This window comes from Crinia signifera, chromosome 2 (genome assembly GCF_055691185.1).
Source record: "Crinia signifera chromosome 2, ASM5569118v1, whole genome shotgun sequence".
NCBI lineage: Eukaryota > Metazoa > Chordata > Amphibia > Anura > Myobatrachidae > Crinia > Crinia signifera.
Window position 1 is genome coordinate 368,833,514 of NC_139218.1, and position 14,409 is coordinate 368,847,922.

General features: G+C 44.6%; 1 pseudogene across 1 annotated transcript in view; it reads right to left on the reverse strand.

Annotated features, from left to right (window-relative positions):
• Positions 1–12,870, reverse strand: part of LOC146058046 (polyunsaturated fatty acid lipoxygenase ALOX15B-like) — a 28,253-nt pseudogene extending 15,383 nt beyond the window's left edge. The window contains exons 1-4 of the transcript XR_014469814.1: positions 12,768–12,870; positions 5,034–5,212; positions 2,292–2,496; positions 1,623–1,704 (exon numbers count right to left, since the gene is read on the reverse strand). The product of XR_014469814.1 is annotated as a polyunsaturated fatty acid lipoxygenase ALOX15B-like (transcript). The remainder of the gene's footprint in view (positions 1–1,622; positions 1,705–2,291; positions 2,497–5,033; positions 5,213–12,767) is intronic.
• Positions 12,871–14,409: the final 1,539 nt, after the last annotated feature.

Here is a 14,409-nt window from a genome sequence, read left to right on the forward strand (position 1 = left end):
GTAATTTTTCATTTTCACTGCCCAGTTGTACCACAATTGGTGAAACCCCTGGGGGTTTGAAATGTACACTATACCCCTAGATGAATTCCCTGAGGGGTGTAGTTTGCAAAATGGGGTCACTTGTGGGGGGGGTTCCTAAATTTTAGCATCTTATGGTGCCTAGAAACCTACATGGTGCCTAAAAAATAATCTCATAAAAAGGAGGCTCCAAAATCAAGTAGGTGCTCCTTCTATTATGAAGCCTGTGGTTTGGTCAACGTGCACACTAGGGCCACATATAGGATATTTATGAAAACAAAAGAATTGGGGGAATCAATTTTTAGTCACATTTCTCTAGTAAAATGTACTGTGTTCCTTAGAAAAATGTATTAAAATTGCAAATCTGCAAAAAAATGAAATTTTGAAATTTCACCTACACTTTGTTTTAATTCCTGTGAAACACCTAAAGGGTTAACAAACTTCCAAAATGCTGTTTTGAATACTGTGAGGGGTGCAGTTTTTGAAATGGTATCATTTATGGGGGTGTCTCACATACAAGTCCCTCAAAGTCACATCAGAACTGAACTGGTCCCTAAAAAAAAAAAAAATCAGTGTTTGAAATTTTCTTGAAAATTTGAGAATTTGCTATTCATATTGTAAGCCTCCTAGTGTCCAAAAAAATTAAAAGGAAGTTGAAATAATGATGGAAACATAAAGTAGACATATGGTCTATGTTAGTTATTAACTTTTGAGTGGTATGATTATTTGTCTCACAAGCAGAAAATTTAACATTTTGCAAATTGCTAAATTTTCCATTTTTTTACGACATTTTGGTATTTTTCACAAAAAAAACACAGACTGTATCGACCCAAATTTACCACTAATTTGAAGTACAATGTGTCACGAAAAAACAATCTCAAAATCACTGGGATAAGTAAAAGCAAAAAAAAGTTCCCACTTAAGTGATACATGTCAGATTTGAAAAAAAGGGCTCTGTCAGGAACGCAAAAACTGGCTCTGTCAGGAAGGGGTTAAGTTAAAGATTTCCACTACTGCTCAGTCATCATTGGCTCAGATGCATGTGTCAAATTTGCAGTCCAAAGTCGCATGGCACTGCATCCATGAGTGAAAGTGAGCAATAACAGGTTGACCAGAGGGTGCAAAGATCTATCTTGCATACAGGCAACTGGGATGAAGTTAAACCACTGGGTAGGAGGCAGCAAGGGGATTACTAAAATAACCAAAAAGGGAAGGGAAGTTCTATCCCTCTAGGGCAGTGGTAGCCAACCCTAGCCTTTGAGAGCTAGCAACAGTTCACATTTTCCAGACAACCTAGCTGCTGCACTCATTAATCACTGACACATTTTAAAAGATACACAGATGGAGCTAATTAGCTCAGTTGTGATTCTGTGAGGAGACCTGCAGAACATGCACTGTTGGTAGATCTCGAAGGACTAATGTTGGCTACCCCAGCTCTAGGGCAAAGGACACTTCCTCAGACACTAATTTATTTATAGTTTCTTATATAGCGCAGCAGATTCCGTTGCGCTTTACAATAGTAGACAGTGATAAAACAAACTGGGTAAACAGACTGGGAGGTAGGAGAGCCCTAATGCTGTATTCCATGTATAGCGGCCACTTACTTGTGAGTTTCCCTCTCCTTCTCCAATTCCTCTGTCCGTTGTTGCTTGAGTACTGGGTGAGTATTGCCGGATAATATGATGCCTGAAACAGAACAGATCCCAAGAGTACTGTATGTACCAGAGTCAGCCTGGTTTATGGATGGTTATTGATCTTGCATACAGAAGAATCATGAGACAAGTAAAGTGCCCATACATGGAAACCTTCTCATCTGTAGTGTTACATGTGCGCCAATTCTACATCAATCCCAGCTGTATAATAGATAGTACTGTACACCAGGGGTTAAAGTGTGTGTGTGTGGGAATACAGGATGGAACAGAGTTCCACCAGCTCTAATGGTGAGGTGAAACTAGGTCATTGTCCACATTGTCCCCGCACAGTAATGTTAACAGAAGCATTATAGTTTGCAGGGAGGGGGTTGTAACAAAAACCCTACCACTGGCCCTTACTACCTACTGGGGGGAGAGGAGTGGGGTAATTAGGTGGCATAGGGAAAGGAGTTCCCCGACCTCTCCAGGAGCACTGCTGTGCACCAACATGGAGATGAAGCACTGTGGAATGTGACAATATAATACATTGGGGTGAGCACCTCTCCCACAATGACAACCACCCACATAGACCAGATGAGGAGATCTCCAGGGAGCACAATACAAGTCTGGATAGAATCTCACCCTTTCCCTCTGGTATGGTCACAGTCATTCCCGTAGGAATCCATTGATGAAACGGGAACTGGTAGAGCAGACCATTAGGGCAGGTCACATTGACATACCGGCAATACCAAGCAACTGTATTAAAGTTATTGTAGGTCACGGTGGACAGCCGAACCAGCAGGAGCTCTCCAAGATCTTTCCTTGTGTCAACTTCAAATTCAGTCACCTGGAAAAGCAGAGCGATGTCTGAGAAACATGCACTGAGGAACCACAGAATGTTACTAGGACACATACTAGGGAATTAGGGGGATGTACAGACTGAATATTTTATTAATGTAGATAATTACTGAATAGCCTTTTATTAGCCATCAATTTTAAATGATTTGAAGATTTGAGAACCCAACTGCTTCAACGCCAAATATTTAAATGCATAATTTGTTCATATGAATAGTGTTAAAGTTCAAGATCAAGAAAACTGAAACAAGAATAGTCTAATGAAAGTATGCAGATATTTTAAACTGGGAAAACCTATAAAACGCAGGGTTGGTTGACATTCCTGTTGGATTTTGCTGTTCGTGAGCCACAGACCAGGCAACAGTCTGGACTCAAGAATATATAAGGTGCAATTGTCCTGCATTTCCCTATACTGGACTTGGCAGAGTTGTAGACATCTCTCTTTGTTCCAGGACTTACTTTGGGGAGTAATGGGGCCTAGACATGTAAATCGCTTGGAAATTGGCCTCTACATCGCCCCATGTGTAGTGCATGCCGGATGGGGGGGGGGGTCCAAGTGCCCAGAAACCCTCCGGACAGCCAGGCCAAGTTTTTTTTAAATTTAGTTTGAGACGGAGACCGTCTCTAGTGACCGCTGCTGGGCAGCTCTATGCGAAGATGCCGGGGACGTTGTTGCAGGCAGAGCAATGGTATGCGGCAAGGTGGCCAAGGAGAGCTTCAGCAGAATGAAGGAACGTGCCAGCAGCACACAGCTTACCCTGCTCGCCTCCTTCCATCGAGTGGAAATGAGATGACCAGCGAGAGAGACAAGCTTGCTATGACATTGGCTTGACTCACTACAACTGAAGCAGGAGGTTCAGATGATATTCAACGTACGTATGTTATAAACATAAACACTTCTTATACATCGTATATGCAGGTGGTTGGGGAGTTTCCAGATACACAAGTCACTCTTATTAGCTGCAATCTGAGGACATCTATTATATGTGGCATGATGGCAGCACTGTAGTACTTTGTTAAAGTGCTTTAGTCTTTCAGCATGTTGGGATTGTATCTGTCATCACCCTGCTGACGACAGGTACAACCCCAAAAAAACAAAGAATAAAGCACTATACCAAATAACCAGTCTTGGAGCACCGCCATACATCTTATGGAAAAAGGATTTGTGAAATTCTATTTGATAACATTTGAAAGCAGAAGCCTCTTTATGAAGGTGTGTAAAGAGGTTCCTGCCTCAAAAAGTCAGTTTTCATGTGAAAAAAATAAATTGGTACTTATGTAATATTTGGGCTCCAGTATTTCTTATGAGACCGCGTGCGCTCGCCACGCTTCGGGCACGGTGGCTCGCCACACTATATAAAATCAACTCCATGCGTAGTTGGATAGTAGGGGTATGAAAAAATGGGGTACATTTAACATGGGAGCCCAGATAATACATAAGTACCAATAAATTATATATATTCTGGAAATCACCCCCCCCCCCCTTACAAATCCTGTGTTTGCCCCAGATCGTTCGGCACACAGCGATGTTCCAGTGCTGTGCTGAACAATCTAGCGTCAGCTCAGAAGTATCGCTACATGCATAGGCCCCGTTTAGGCTTCTGGCAACAGCCACCAGGGATTCAGTCTGGTAACGAATCCAAGCCAAGTCTTCTGCACTGTTCAGGTATTCGACACCGATGCAGAATGCTTGGCTCCAACTTATGAAGGCCGAGTATCACACAGTGGAGAACGCACTACTGCCTGAACTCCTTGTCCAGGGACAGACTGGCCCACAAGGGAAACAGCAGTGAGCCCCATTTGCTCCTCAGGATCTAGACTGTGCACTTAGTGATACATTATATGATTACAGGGCATCGCTAGTATTGCATGTACTATACAGAGCAGTGAAATTTGTTTAGGCAGAAGCCAGTCCTGAACTGGGTCAAATAAGGTAAATAAGTGTAATGCCAATTAAGAAGGGTACAACTATATTGTACTGTATGTGTAGGCCAAAGAAGCCTGTCTATTACTGTACTTCGCACATCTTATTGTATAATCTGTGTCCATTACCCGGAATTTATTTTTGGTAATAAAACTTAAAGTAGGTTATTATACAGAACATGCAAGGCAAACTTGCCAACATGTAAAATCTCTCCAGGACATTGCTACGGGGCCCTATTCAATGCTCTCTTCCCCGACAGCATTGCACAGGGGATCTCGGCAGAAGGAGCCCGACTTCACAAGCAGTCGGGCTCGTTCTTCCAAGAATAGCTGGAATTGACAAGCTCCCGGCCACAGCCCCAACTTGTCCCGCTGCAGGCGGGACATTGAAATGTGCCTGCAAATTCTGGGTCGAGCAGACTGAGAACAGGACAGGGTCATGGCTGTTGGCCCAGCTCGACAGCCATGACCCAAGATTGAATACCCCCCTAAGTAATAAAAATAAATATATATAATTTTTGAACTGTACATTGATATGGTGTCTGTATTTCCTGTAATAAACAGCTTGTATTAATGGCATTGTGAGCATACTAATAAGATACTTACAGCTCCAGGTCTGAAGTTACTCCACTTATGATCCAGGTGATGTTTAGCACTTTCTCCCAGGGTGCCCAGAAGAACAATGGAGACTTGGTCACAGGTCCCAGCACTCAGGTCAGTCCCTGTAGCAATCTTTAGCTTGTAGGTCCTCATGTCTTCAGGTAACAATGCCCGATGGAGCAGTGCTGGAAGGAACTAGACAGAACGGTCTCAGACCTGAGCAGAAGTTATCCAAGCATCAATTCTTTTTTTTTTTTTTTATTACATTTCCATTGGTTCTGCAAATTTACTAAAGGTAAATGCAAAGGAAAATCCTGTCTGTAGATTGCAATGTACGATCAGAATGATCCATTAATCATTTTAAATAACAGCAATAACATCGGATTATACTTACCGATAATTCCTTTTCTTCCTAGAGACCATGGCAGCCATCACATTGGGATATCGCCCCTTTCCTTGAGTTAGACAGGTTACTTTTTCCCCAGGCTCCTCCCCCTTGGGTATATATCCCTGCTCCTCCCCTCTCCTGGTGTCTTTTCGAGTGTCTCCTTCCTCTCTGGGAAAAAAGAACATAAGGGAGGGCAAATAATGGCTGCCATGGTCTCTAGGAAGAAAAGGAATTATCGGTAAGTATAATCCGATGTTTTCTTCTACGATCCCATGGCAGCCATCACATTGGGAATACCAAAGCTAAATACACGGGAGGGCCCAGTCAAGTTATAATTCTTTTAATTATCCATCACACCATGTAATACTTGATCCCCAAATTGAGGAACAGACACATTTATTTCATAATGTCTAGAGAACGTATGAACTGAGGACCAAGTAGCAGCGTCACATAAGTCCTTTATCGACGCCTTCGCCTTCAAAGCCCACGAAGTCGACGTAGCCCTTGTAGAGTGTGCCGTGACAAATCGCTGGAACTTCTTTTCCTTCCAACTTGTACACGAATACAATGATCTCCCTGATCCATCTTGAAATGGTTTGCTTCGTAGGAGTCAATCCCTTCCTTGACCCCTCAGGGATTATAAATAAACTCTTTGTCTTCCTGATTTCCTCCGTTCTCTTTAAGTAGTAATACTCCTTACTACATCCAAATTGTGTAAGACCATCTCTTCCTCACTCTTGGGTTCTGGATAAAACGTTGGCAGTGAAATTTCTTGGTTCAAATGAAATTCAGAAATGACTTTGGGGAGAAAGTGAGGATTGGTTCTAAGAACAATTTTATCAGGAAGAATCTTCAGATATGGCTCCTCTGCCCATAGCGCTTGGAGTTCACTAACTCTTCTCGCTGAGGTGATGGCGACTAAAAATACGGTCTTCCAATTCAAGTGCTTTAACGAGATTTCTGCTAACGGCTCAAAAGGTGGACTCATCAGAGCTTTTAATACTAGATTTAGGTCCCAGGAGGCTACCAGAGATCTAATTGGAGGTCTCATCCTCTTGATCGCATTCCCGAACCTAATAATCAGTTGTTCTTCCGCCAGTCTTCTCTCTAATAGGACACTTAAGGCTGAAATCTGAACCTTCAATGTTGAATTAGCCAGACCATCTGCAAACCCCTTGTAAAGGAATTGTAAAACCTCAGCAGTTGTAACTTCCTGTATTGCCTCCATCGACCCTCTCCAGTTGAGAAACGCTCGCCAGACCCTATAATAAGCCACAGACGAAATCTTCTTTCTTGCTTGGAGCAACAGAGAAATAACTTGGTCCGAAAGACCCTTCTGCCTCAGATGGCCCTGCTCAATCTCCACGCCGTCAAAGCTAACCCTGCGGGATCTGGATGTAGCAGCTGCCCCTGCATCAGGAGTTCTGGAACCACCGGCAATGTCCAAGGTTCTTGAACTGCCATCCTCAGCACTGTTGTAAACCATGCCCTCCGGGGCCAAAAGGGAAGAATGATTATCACTTCCGTCCCCTCGTCCATTATCTTCTTTAGAACCTTGGGAATTAGTGGAAATGGGGGAAACACGTACCCCAAACTGCACGTCCACTGTACGGAGAAAGCATCTATCGCTGCTGTCTGGGGAAGAGAGTATCTGGAGAAGAATCTGTTCACCTTCTTGTTTAAGTGTGTCGCCATTAGATCTACTTCCGGCACCCCAAACCGGCTGGTCACCTCTCTGAAGACTCCTCCATTCAGCTCCCATTCCCCTGGGTGCACTTTGTTTCGGCTGAGGAAATCTGCCAGTATGTTCTGCTCCCCTGGGACATGAATGGCTGTTAAACGACTCCACGTTCTCTTCCGCCCAAGACAGTATCCTTGAGAGTACTGTCATAAGTGACTTGCTCCTGGTTCCCCCCTGGTGATTTATATAGGCAACCACCGAGGTATTGTCGGAGAAGATTCTTAAATGTGTCCCTATGATCGTCTGGGAAAAGTTTCTTATCGCTCTCCATACGGCCTCTGCCTCTCGCCAGTTTGACGAGTTTGCACTCTCTTTCGCCTTCCACGTGCCTTGAATTGTCTCTCCTTCGCAATGAGCTCCCCAACCTAGCTGACTCGCGTCGGTTGTGATTAACCGGAATCTTGGTGACTGGAGAGATGTCGTCTTGTCTTCCAAAGCTTCTCTGGCCCACCAGTGTAGAGACCTTCTTGCTTCTGAAGACAGATTTATCTTCTTTGTTATGGACACCCTTTTCTTTAGAAGTGGCAGGATTGCCCACTGTAACTCTCTCATTCTCCATTGAGCCCATGGAATGACCCCTATTGTGGAAGACATCATCCCTAGTAATCTTGTGCATTCTTTCAAGGATGTCACTCTTGTCTTTGCAATTGAGTCCGACAGCCCCCTGACCTTTCTGCACCTTTCTTCTGATAGCGATATTTCGAACTTTCTTGAGTCTATTATTACCCCCAGAAACTTGATTCTCTGTGTGGGCGTCAACTGACTCTTCTGACGATTCACTAGCCACCCGTGCCTTTGTAAACAGTCGATCACAATCTGCACGTGATGTGTGAGCACCTGTTCGGATGGAGCTGCTATGAGTATGTCGTCTAAATACAGCCAAATGAGAATCCCTTTTCTTCTTAATAGTGCCACCAGAGTTACTAACACTTTCGTGAAGACCCTCGGAGAGGCCGCAAGCCCGAAGGGTAGACACGTAAATTGGTAATGCTTCCCTTTTATGCAAAACCTGAGGTACTTCCGATGCAGCTGATGTACTGGAACATGATAGTAGGCATCTTTTAGGTCCAGGGACACCATGAAGTCCCCCTTTCTTATTCCTGCCGTAATGGTTCTCATGGTCTCCATACGAAACTTCCTCACTATTAAGAATCGATTCAGTCTTCTCAGATCTATAATAGTTCTGAACCCCCCCGTATTCTTCTCTACGAGGAACAAATTGGAGTACATCCCTTTCCCCCACTGGTTCCTTGGCACCGTCTCCACTGCTTCTATGGACAGTAAATTGGTTAGAATTTTCTCTAACTCTCTTGACTCTAGTGCCGACCTGGGTTTTCTTGACCTCTGGAAAAAATCTGTAGTGGGAGTCTGGTTGAATTCCAAAGAATAACCCTCTCGAATTATCCTCTGTACCCATCTGTCCTGAATTGAAATGTCCCATACCTGTGGAAACTGGGCCAGACGGGCTCCCACCGGGGGAAATAGCTGGTTGTCATTGTCTTCCACCTCTCCTATAATTCTGCCGAAAGGACTGTCTGGAGCTGGAAAAGGAGCCTCTCTGACTGTACGGCCTACCCGGCCTGTACGGCCTACCCGGCCTGTATGCTTTGGCATCTCTAAAGTTTTGCTTGTAGGTACTTGGATACGGGAATTTATTTCTTTTATCCTGGGGAAGCTTTAGGGACTTGCCCCCCGTGAGTTGTCATTGTCTTCCACCTCTCCTATAATTCTGCCGAAAGGACTGTCTGGAGCTGGAAAAGGAGCCTCTCTGACTGTACGGCCTACCCGGCCTGTACGGCCTACCCGGCCTGTATGCTTTGGCATCTCTAAAGTTTTGCTTGTAGGTACTTGGATACGGGAATTTATTTCTTTTATCCTGGGGAAGCTTTAGGGACTTGCCCCCCGTGAGCCTGTGAATCAGGGCATCTAGCTTGGTGCCAAAGAGAAATGATCCTTCAAACGGTAACGAGACCAGACGGTTTTTAGAATGAGAATCAGCTGACCAGGATCGCAACCATAGAGCCCTCCTTGCTGCTACCCCTGCTGCCATAGATCTGGCCGCAAAGGAGGTCACATCTAAAGACATTTCACAAAGAAATTCAACAGCCCTTTGAATCACTTCTAGATTCTTCATGATGTACTGTCTAGAGATCTTCTCCTCTAAGTCCGTATGAAGTGTAGTACACCACATCCTCACCGCCCTTGTAACTGAGGCCATCGCTACCCCTGACTTCAGGGATACCGCTGTGGAAAGGTGCAGTTTCTTCAATGAACCTTCCATTCTTCGATCCATTGGATCCCGGAATGAGGCTCCATCTTCCAATGGTAATGTAGTGCGTGAAGTCACCTCTGCCACTGCGGCATCTATCTTGGGTATACCACACCACTTAAGACATTCCTCATCCTTTATAGGATACATTTTATCAATACGGAATAACTTTCCTTGTTTCTTTTCCAAATTTGACCATTCCTTCACAATAGTCTCCTTCATAACACGATGAACCGGGAAGGAACGACCCTTCTTGGATCTGTCCTCAAATAATAAATCGGCCCCTTCTATGGGTGTGACAGTCTCTTTATAATTCATCGATTTATAAATATGTTTCAGCACATATTCTACTGTTTCAAAATTGAACACTCTAGTATCCTCTTTAATCTCCCCTGGCTCATCTGAGACATCCTTAAATTCCTCCCCATCATCAGAGGTATCATTTCCTTCATACTCCAATTCTGCCTGGTCTCTTGTTCTCTTAGACCCTTGGTGTTCATCCTCTTTAGCCACAAAGGATTTTTTCATCCAGTCCATCAATTTCTCCAGCATTATAGACTGATTATCAGGGGCTTCCGGCTGTGGTTCACAGCTCTCACATATAGTTTTGTCAAGTGCAGCATCAATCACTCTATCACAAGCCATGCAGCGTATTTCTGTATGCTTCTTCTTAGCAACTTTTTTCTTTGGTTCAGAAGGCACACTATAACAACAATAAAAAACCCCTATTACTAATCTGAAATAAAATTTTCTAAAACTCCCTATCACAAAAACGTATAAGGCTCACCTCACAGGGGCACTGTTTCCTCTACTGGGGGAAGGCAGATCCATCTCACAACACCACTATCTGCAGCAACATAAAAAACCCATAAGGTATGTATACACACACTGCGTTTTACAGATGCTGATAGCAGAAGTAACCCATCGTCCTACCTTACAGCCGCTTTGTCAGAACTCCACTGCTGCTGCTTTGCCTCACAGCAGACACTGACATTCTGCCTCTTTTATTCAAGCAGAGCGCGCTGGAAGCGTGCAAACGCCGCCCGGCGTACCGGAAGTGCGCGATAGCGCAAAGGAACATGGGACCTGTAGTTTCTGCGCGTACTGCCGAAACCGGAAGTACGCGGCAGGAAGACGCGCCGCAAGGGATTCTGGCTCCTGTAGTCCAATCCCGGCGTCCGCGCTTGTAGCTCACGCTGGAGTTTAACAACTTTCTCCTCTCAGTCAGCAATCCCTGCCGGAGAGTGCACACGCTGCAAGCGCTAGAGCTGGTGCTATGAAGGAGAGAGGAGCTACAGACGCCCGCTACTGTACTCCTGATGGCATGGACAGGCACCCTATTAAGGGTCACGCTCCCAAGCTGCAACCCCCTGAGTGATCCCTGTATCTAAAAGGTGAGCCAAAAATAAAAGTAACCTTCCTGCCTTAACTAACAAGGAGACAGGAAAAAAAGACACCAGGAGAGGGGAGGAGCAGGGATATATACCCAAGGGGGAGGAGCCTGGGAAAAAAGTAACCTGTCTAACTCAAGGAAAGGGGCGATATCCCAATGTGATGGCTGCCATGGGATCGTAGAAGAAACAGGACTTCCAGTTTAATAACCATCTGGTTTGTAAACCAGACAGACATTATAGAAACATCTCAGCAGAATCATCCATCAGTTTAAAAAAAACATGCAAGAAACAGGAAAACGGGAATACTCCAGTAAGTTATGGCGAGGTGGGCTATATTTTAGGGTATGTACCGAACATGGGCTCGATCTTGAAGATAATTCAGTCAGTTTTCCATTTCCTGCACAGTTTTTGAAACAAAAGGGTTGCCGCTGCAATTTCTGAAATCATCCTCCAGGAGGTGGCAAGCAGCTTGGCATGGTGCAATATCTGGGCTTAGCAGAGGTGGTGATGGATAGGGGCAGAGCAGAGGTTGTGTCTTCATAATAGCATAATATCAGATCCACAATGCTGAGACTACTGGCATTGTGAGGCAGGGGTCAGGCACATGATGACTGATAGGAATGGTGATCATTGGGTCGACAGTCATTAGGTCAACACTGTTGGGCCAAAATACTGGAAGGTCGACACAGTAGAAGGTTGACACATGTGTTAGGTCAACAGTCAAAAGGACAACATGGGGGTTTTCACCAGAATGTTGACACAGTCGACATGGACACAGTTTTAAGTGCACCGCTGCCCTCGCCATTCTTTGGGCACGGTGCCTTTCTATGCAAGTCACACTATTTTATACTCCCACCACGCCCTAGTGGATGGTAGGGCATGAAATACCACACGTCGGCCCAAAAAACAGTGAAAAAACCCATGTCGATCATCTTTAGGTCGAGCTATCGACCGTATCCCGACTGATACTCCACATTCCTGTAATAAGGCAAATATATTGTGAGGAATGCAAGCTTTGTTCATTTTTCAAATAAAAAAATATGGTTACTTAAAGTTCCCCTTGACATAACATAAGCCACCTCTACACCACCTCTACACTAGTCAGCCCATGAGTAGAATCCCTCAGAAAGCTTACACCCCTACAAAAGAGGGTACCCCAATTGAATTGGCCTACAATGTCCAGCAAACCTGCCCTGGTAGAAGTGCTGGCATTCCAGGACAATGAGGGCCTGCTGCAGCTTGTGATCCGCTTGTAAAAAACAAACTCGAATGACCACTAACTTTGATTCACTGTCACTGGGAATACATGAAATAGCCCAGTGCAAGTTCTACCACAGGAGTATGTGGGAGGACAGTAGTCTTGTGGAGATCCCAACATCTGAGAAATTCCACCCCTTAGCTATGCAGTTTGGGGTTGCTCAACATGTTTTCAGGCAGTCCCCACACTGTATAGGAAGAGGAACTCTAGACTGCACACCACCCCAGCTGCTTGTAATAGGAGGAGTTACCTAGCTGAGATTTATAGTTATATGCAAGATGGGGTGGGGGCAGTTGCATAATATAATACAGATCTTCTAATTAAGTCAGAAGTGGTTGTCACCATATATTAGGCCCAATATAAGAACCTGTCCACAAGCATTGAGGTCACCTCTTTCAAGCGGGTTCCTAACACTCTAGGACAGTGGTTCCCAAACTTTATATACATAAAGTCCCGATTTTTTAAATCGCCAATCATTTACACTGCAAACCAGTTTGATTCTGAAACGGAAATGATTGCCGCTTTAAAAAAACCCGGAGATTTCTTACCAAACCTCACTTTCTGATTCTCTCACCCTATTAAATATCACCCTTTGTGTTAATCAGTGATGGCCTGAAGTGGCCCAGCCAGACAATCTCAGGGGCCCCACACCCCAAAAAACTGACACCATATAAGTATAAAAGCACTTACTTTGGATGATGCCTAAATCAGTAATGAGCAGTCACTGCTAGGTCCCTGCTTATATACCATGTGATGGCAGTGGGGGAGGGGAACTGATCTAGACTGAGGCAATCTCCAACCTCAGGTGTGTCGCTATAGCTATCCCCATAATATAGACAATATAGGAAATGGGCTCTTGACTGCACGCCCTAGCTGCTTGTAATGAGTCTGAGAGGTGCTACCTTGCTGAGATTTATATCTACACTATATGCAAGAGACAGTGAGATGCAGGTGCACTAATCATTACTCCTCACATACTGTATATATTGCTTATTATATTTACATTGTAATATTAAAGGCTGTAATCAAATCTTTTGTCAAATATATGAACACCAATATTGAGGTTACCTCTTTTGAGCAGATACCTAACACTCTGGACTACCTCCCAACATTGGTGGCAGTGGAGTAGGGACACTTGTGTGCATCCAAGGGACCTACAGTATGAATGCAGTACTCCTGTAAAGCTATGCCCCGTTCCATCCATTGTGGGGGTATGGCCAGTGCTCTGAGAGCTGGCGGCTATGCCCCCAGCCCATACTTGCCTACCCTCCGGGAATGGCTGGGAGGATCCCAAAAACCTGGTCTCCCCCTGACATGTACAAAAATCAACCAAGCTCATACACTTATTATTATTGCTGATTAAAAAATACACAATAGATGCTTTTCAAAAGCTTGTTCCTAATGTGGGCTCTTAAACAATGTCCCAGACTGTATAAGGCAAGACTGATTGCTAACTGCAGAGACATACTGTAGCATTTGTCCTGGAGCTCTAGTTGAGACAATGTAGCCCTCAATGAAATATGTAAATTGTTAATGTAGACACTGTAACAAAATAAGACTCTTTATAAAATACCATGCATCCCTTAGGTGGTACTCAGCAGGTATCTTTATAGTAAGGTCTGTTTGTGGATGACAATTCACTTATCAATTATGGAGCAGGTCTACCGCAATTATAAACATTGTAACAGAATGGAGATCTACCCGGATGTGGGATACATGGAGTTCTATAGAACTCCATGTATCCCACAGATGAAGCTCAGCATGGACCTTTATAAGGGATATGGTCATTTGGTGTACAGCATGAATGCTGACAAGCATTGGGTCAACACCATTAGGTTGAAATGCTGAAAGGTTTACATGGGTCTAGGCCAACATGGGACTAGGTCGACATGGGTCTATGTCGACATTGGTCTAGGTCGACAGGTCACTATGTCGACATGAGTCTAGGTTGACAGGGCACTATGTCGACATGAGTCTAGGTTGACATGGCTTTAGGTCAACAGGCCATTAGGTCGACACATGCATTAGGTCGACATGGCCAAAGTCGACAGTCAAAAGGCCAACATGTTTTTTTTGTGGTTTTTCTAGCTGACATGAGCCGACAGGCGGTATTTCATGCCCTACCATCCTCTAGGGCCGGGCTGGGCAACACCGGCCCTCCAGATGTTAATGAACTACACATCCCAGGATGCTTTGCATGAGTTTTGCTATGTGGCCATGCTGAAACTGAAGCAAGGCATGCTGGGATGTGTAGTTCATCAACATCTGGAGGGCCAGAGTTGCCCAGCCCTGCTCTAGGGCATGGTGGGAGAATAAAATAGTAGGGTGGCAC